We start from the raw sequence: 7,401 nt of genomic DNA, 5'->3' as shown, positions 1-7,401 counted from the left end.
TTGTCTTTGGCTTAGGGTCGTTGTCCTGTTGGGAGGTGAAAATTCACACCGGTCTGATGTCCTGAGTGCTCTGGAGCAGGTTTTCATCAAGGATCTCTGTGTACTTTGCTCTGTTCATCTTTGCCTCAATTCTGACTGGTCTCCCAGTCCCTGCTCTGAAAAACATCCCCACAGCATGATGCTGCCACCACCATGAATCACCGTAGGGATGGCTCCAGGTTTCCTGGAGTGACGTGTTGGCATTCAGGCCAAAGAGTTCAATCTTGATTTCATCAGACCAGAGAATCTTGTTTCTCATGCTTTAGTTGCCTTTTGGAAAACTCCAAGTGGGTTGTAATGTGACTTTTACTGAGGAGTGGCTTTCGTATGGCCACTCTAACATAAAGGCCTAATTGGTGGAGTGCTGAAGAGATTGTTGTCCTTCTGGAAGGTTCTCCCATCTCCACAGAGGAACTCTAGAGCTCTGTCAGAGTAACCATCAGGTTCTTGGTCACCTCCCTGACTAAGGCCCTTCTCCACTGATTGCTCAGTTTGGCCGGGCGGCCAGCTCTAGGAAGAGTCTTGGTCTATCCAAACTTCTTCCATTTAAGAATGATGGTGGCCACTGTGTTCTTGGGACTTTCCAGATCTGTGCCTCGACACAATCCTGTCTCGGAGCTCAACGGACAATTCCTTCGACCTCATGGCTTGGTTTTTGCTCTGACATGCACTGTCAACTGTGGGACCTTATATAGACGGATGTGTGCTTTTCCAAATCATGTAGAACCATCAAGGATGATCAATGGAAACAGGATGCACCTGAGCTCAATTTCGAGTTTCATAGAAAAGGGTCTAACTACATTTRCAAAAATTTCTATAAACCTGTTTTTGCTTTCTCATTAKGGGGTATTGTGTGTAGATTTCTGTGGAAAAAAACATATTTAATCCATTTTAGAATAAGGCTGTAACGTAACAAAATGTGGAAAAAGTCAAGAGGTCTGAATACTTTCCAAAGGCACTGTATATTACAATAGGTTTACTGCAATATATAATACATTATTTTACTTGCCACTGAGCTGCCACTGAGCTACTGTTTAAATTCACACCAACCCCTTTACAGTGTAAGTGTGTGAATGTCTATGCCTTGATGCGTATCCTGCAAGTGTACATCCTTGAAGTGTGTACCTTGTGTGTGTGTTCTCTGGCATGTCTCCAGTGTGAGAGATTGATGGCATATTAAAGTGAAGGACACATCGTGCACCTGTAGCACAGAACCAACGCACAGGTAGACATGGTGCTGCAATTATCAAGGTGCCCCAGACACACACACACACACACACAGGCTTCAAGTGTTAAAGGGGAATGGAAACACTAGGCTTTAGAACAGCAGCTAACTGTAAATGTAGCCAAATTTGCTGGTGTCAAGCCATATAAGAATACACAATACATACTGTATTTTCAAAGCTGTGAAACAGCCCGTTCAAATGAAATGACATACAATAGCACTGCATCAATGAAATGGTAATCAGTCAAGAAAAAACACCTGTGAAAATGTGTATGTTATACGAAAATCAACGCGTTTTTCCCAAACAACTGCCATTTACACAACTTCTTATGAGGACAGACAAAAACATAGATCATATTGAGTCTTTCTTATTTTGTCAGGGTTGAAAATCTGAAATCAGAATATTAATACCTTGTACTGTGAATGAGTTACATCCGTTTTAGTGAACTGTGTTTTTTTCTAGAATTCCATGGAATGTTCCATTATTAGACATTTTCTTATCTGGACTGTATATTAAACACATATCTGCAACAAAACATTACAAATGGCATTTAGTCTTACATATGATAAGGAAAGTCATACACAAGTAATATAATATGAATAAATCAAGAAGTTTATTGAAAGTACTTTATTGAGGGGAATACATCGTCTCACTCAAACCTGAAAACAAAGTGCAAGTTACAATGACAATTTGAATGACAAAATATGATAAGAATAAGGCATATAATAATAATATTTGGCTTTTAAAACTTATATTTCTTCTGTACACACTAGGCCTATAGCCTAATACACAATGCCAATAGCCTAATGCATTCCACTATGCTTATAGCCTAATACACGGAGAGGACTAGTCAGAATGGGAACAAATTAAAAGCGTGCAAGGGAGGCTAAATGACTAGTGACAATCTAAGCTGCTGGGTGAGGACTAGGTGTCCCTTTACTAGTCCCTATGTCTGCAATGAGTCACACTCACTGGAGTACCACAACCTAAAACAATTTAGGTCCTCTACGATGCATTGCTGCTTGCCCTGGCATTCTGGTGCAACACAAACAAACCACGTCATATCCTCCTTCCTATGTTTCTATCTAGGCTGTGAGGGTATGACTGTCCCTCAGCCCTGTCTGCAGATGCAGCAGCATGTTGTCCAGTCTCTCCAGCCCCTGTCTGTCCTTGGCCCCTTGGAGACACCTTCTATTGACTGCCTGGTGCACAGGTGACATGTCTACAGTGTTGTGCTCTTCACTAAGTTCTGAGAGCTGACAGTTCACCAGTGTCCTACAGACAGAGAGAGAGAGAGAGAGAGAGAGAGAGAGAGAAGCACATTTTTTAAAACATAGACCAGTATAGTATATAGTACAGTATATATAGGCCCAGTAGTACACAACAATAATACATAATTGACAGTTAGAGTGCCAGCTAGACAAGGATAATGTAGTTACCGAGCTGACTACCAGCCTGAGCTTTCAAAAGTCAGAGCTATTAGCTAGCTAGCTGTAAGGGTTAAGCTTCAGGTTTAGGCTACATTCATTATTGCAATCAACAGTCAGCAGGCTTACTATTTTTAGGAATCATATCACAGATAAAGAGGTGGCTACCTAATGAGATATGTAGCTAGTCATCTATCTTTCTAGCTAATAATTATATGGGTATCATACATTTTACTTGTAAAATAGCAATCCTGCAGCAGCTCTCTCTTGTGGCTGACTAGCTACTAGCTAGCTAGCTACAAATCGAATCAGACACTAGCCATTTCAGTTTAGCTCTTAGCTAATACCAATGACAAATTCTCTTTTGAATTGTCAATATGAGCATTGTATTTTGTACATCTATCAATGAAAACATAGCTAGATATCTCATTAGGCATCAACGCGACAAGACAAGAGAAGAGCTAAATCAAGTAGGCTAGCCAGCGACTGTGTACTCGGATTCTTATCAAAAGTTCCTTTCACAGGCATATTATAATCGGGAAAAATACTTTAAAATGTAAATATTATAATTTACCAACGTAAAAACTATTTGTTTTTTCTACCAATTGGTAGTTACGATCTTGTCTCATCGCTGCAACTCCCCAACAGGCTCGGGAGAGTCGAAGGTCGAGTCATGAGTCCTCCGAAACATGATCCACCAAGCCCCGCTGCTTCTTAACACCTGCTCGCTTAATCTGGAAGCCAGCCGCACCAATATGTCGGAGGAAACACAGCTCAACTGACGACCGAAGTCAGCTTGCAAGCGCACGGCCCACCACGAGTAGCTAGAGCGCGATGAGCCAAGGAGAACCMCCCGGCCAAACCCTCCCCTAATCCGGACTACGTTAGGCCAATTGTGCACCGCCCTATAGGACTCCCGGTCACGACCGGCTATACAGTTTCTTACCTTAATATTGTTGTCCTGATCTCAATGACAAAGCTGTCATAGTTGTGAGAAACCTTTCAGGTCCAGTGTAGGTGAGACCGGTGGCACCATTCATTCACTTTCAGTCCCCCACTCAAAATAGATCTCGCCAGCTTGTAGTCCTAAAAAACGGAAATGATTTACCTCTGGTTCGTTCAGCCATTCATATGGGCAAAATAAATGGGGGAAAAATTGAGTTTTGGAATAAACGCCGAAGGTCTGTGGTTAATACAGACTTATGAGATCTTAGCCGTTTTGCTCTATGAGATCATGTCAGTCAGTTAACATGATCTTTATGAATTATGAAGCCTTTGTGTGTTGTGTTTTTATTACAAAAAGGCTTCAAAATTGTGACGTTAGCTGATGAAGATTGACTCATAGAACAAAACGTATAAGATCTCCTAAGCCTGTGTTACCACAGACCTTATTTTCATAGTTTATCTAAAAACCCTATACATTTTCCCATAGGCTTTGTTAAACGAGCCATGGCGGAGTTAGTTCCTACAAAAAGACCCCATTACTATTGCTCACTATTCGCTCAATCCCGCCAGTCGTCAGTGGCAATTTAAAATGGCGCTACCCATACCTCTAATAAACATACAATATCAACATCCTAAAAATAGAGATGTTTCTATGTCAAATGCTCATGTTTAGTATTAGTGGATGAAATACATATCTGTGCTTATAGCTTTACTTCCTAAAGTGTTTCCATTCCCCTTGAAGACGCATACACAAGTCCACACACTTGTTCTCACATCTCTCAAAGGTGGCTAACCCACACAAAATGTACATACATTCACACACGCAGACATCCACAAAGGTCACCTACACATACACTATATACAGTGGCTTGCGAAAGTATTCACCCCMCTTGGCATTTTTCCTATTTTGTTGCCTTACAACCTGGAATTCAAATTGATTGTTTGGGKGGTTTGTATCATTTGATGTATACAACATGCCTAGCTCTTTGAAGATGCAAAATATTTTTTCTTGTGAAACAAACAAGAAATGAAAACTTGAGCGTGCATAACTATTCACCCCCCCCCAAAGTCAATACTTTGTAGAGCCACCTTTTGCAGCAATTACAGCTGCAAGTCTCTTGGGGTGTCTCTATTACCTTGGCACACCTAGCCACTGGGATTGTTGCCCATTCTTCAAGGCAAAACTGCTCCAGCTCCTTCAAGTTGGATGGGTTCTGCTGGTGTACAGCAATCTTTAAGTCCTACCACAGTTTCTCAATTGGATTGAGGTCTGGGCTTTGACTAGGCCATTCCAAGACATTTAAATGTTTCCCCTTAAACCACTCGAGTGTCGCTTTAGCAGTATGCTTAGGGTCATTGTCCTGCTGGAAGATKAACTTCTGTCCAGGTCTCAAATATCTGGAAGACTGAAACAGGTTTCCCTCAAGAATTTCCCTGTATTTAGCGCCATCCATCATTCCTTAAATTCTGACCAATTTCCCAGTCCCTACCCATGAAAAACATCCCCACAGCATTATGCTGTCACCACCATGCTTCACTGTGGGGATGGTGTTCTCGGGGTGATGGGAGGTGTTGGGTTTGCGCCAGACATAGCGTTTTCTTTGATGGCCAAAAAGCTCAATTTTAGTCTCATCTGACCAGAGTACCTTCTTCTATATGTTTGGGGAGTCTCCCACATGCCTTTTGGTGAACACCAAATGTGTTTGCTTATTAATTTATTTAAGCAACGGCTTTATTTCTGGCCACTCTTCCCGTAAAGCTCAGCTGTTTGGAGTGTACGGCTTAAAGTGGTCCTATGGACAGATACTCCAATCTCTGCTGTGGGGCTTTGCAGCTCCTACAGGGTTATCTTTGGTCTCTTTGTTGCCTCTCTGATTAATGCCCTCCTTGCCTGGTCTGTGAGTTTTGGTGGGGGCGGTCCTCTCTTGGCAGGTTTGTTGTGGTGCCATATTCTTTACATTTTTTAATAATGGATTTAATGGTGCTCCGTGGGATGTTCAAAATTTCAGATATTTTTTGTAACCCAACCCTGATCTGTACATCTCCACAACTTTCTCCCTGACCTGTTTGGAGAGCTCCTTGGTCTTCATGGTGCCGCTTGCTTAGTGGTGCCCCTTGCTTAGTGGTGTTGCAGACTCTGGGACCTTTCAGAACAGGTGTATATTTACTAAGATCATGTGACAGATAATGTGACACTTAGATTGCACACAGGTGGACTTTTTTAAAACTAATTATGTGACTTCTGAAGGTAATTGGTTGCACTTAATCTTATTTAGGGGCTTCATAGCAAAGGGGGTGAATACATATACCCGCACCACTTTTCCGTTTTTTATTTTTTTGAATGTTAAGTTATCTTTTCCATTTCACTTCACCAATTTGGACTATTTTGTGTATGTCCATTACATGAAATCCAAATAAAAATCTATTTAAATTGCAGGTTGTAATGTAACAAAATAAGAAAAACATCAAGGGGATGACTACTTTTGCAAGGCACTGTACAGTGCATTCGGAAAGTATTCAGACCCCTTGACTTTTTCCACATTTTGTTACGTTACAGCCGTATTCTAAAATGGATTAAATCATTTTTTCCCCTTATCAATCTACACATAATACCCCATAATGAGAAAGCAAAAACTGGTTTTGGTAATTTGTAACAAATGTGTATATATATATATATATATATAAAAGAAAAATATCACATTTACATAAGTATTCCCCAGATCTGTGCTCTACGGAGCTCTATGGACAATTCCTTTGACCACATGGCTTGGTTTTTGCTCTGACATGCACTGTCAACCGTGGGACCTTATATAGACAGGTGTGTGCCTTTCCAAATCATGTCAGATCAATTGAATTTACCACAGGTGGACTCCAATCAAGTTGTAGAAACATCTCAAGGATGATCAACGGAAACAAGATGCACCTGAGGGCAATTTCGAGTCTCATAGGAAAGGGTCTGAATATTTACATAAATAAGATATTTATGTTTTAAATGTTTTATAAATTTGCACAAAAATCAAAAAAACTGTTTTCGCTTTGTAATTATGGGGTATTTTTTTATTTAATCCATTTTAGAATAGGGTGTAATGTAACAAAATGGGGRAAAAAGTAAAGAGGTCTGAATACTTTCCGAAGGCATGTATACAAATGTGGGCACCCCTTCAAATGAGTGGATTTGGCTATTTCAGCCACAACCATTGCTGAAAGGTGTATAACATCAAGCACACAGCCATGCAATCTCTGCTAGAGCTGCCACGGTCAACTGTAAATGCTGAGATTGTGAAGTGGAAAAGTCTGTGAGCAACAATGGCTCAGCTTCGAAGTGGTAGGCCACACAAGCTCAAAGAACGGGACCGCAAAGTGCTGAAGCGTGTAGTGCGTAAAAATCGCCTCTCTTTAGTTGCAGCACTCACTACCGAGTTCCAAACTGCCTCTGGAAACAACGTCAGAATAAGAGCTGTTCGTCAGGAGCTTCATGAAATGGGTTTTCATGGCCCAGCAGCCGCACACAAGCCTAAGATCACCATGCATAATGCCAAGTGTTGGCTGGAGTGGTGTAAAGCTAGCCGCCATTGGACTCTGGAGAAGTGGAAACGCGTTCTCTGGAGTAATGAATCACGCTTCACCATCTGGCTGTCCGACAGACAAATCTGGGTTTGGCGGATGGTAGGAGAACCCTACCTGCCCGACTGCATAGTGCCAACTGCGAAGATTGGTGGAGGAGGAATAATGGTCTGGGCTGTTTTCATGGTTCGGGTAAGGCC

The sequence above is a fragment of the Salvelinus sp. IW2-2015 genome, linkage group LG3, assembly GCF_002910315.2.
Source record: "Salvelinus sp. IW2-2015 linkage group LG3, ASM291031v2, whole genome shotgun sequence".
Classification (NCBI taxonomy): Eukaryota; Metazoa; Chordata; class Actinopteri; order Salmoniformes; family Salmonidae; genus Salvelinus; species Salvelinus sp. IW2-2015.
Note: the sequence above shows the minus strand (reverse complement) of the source record.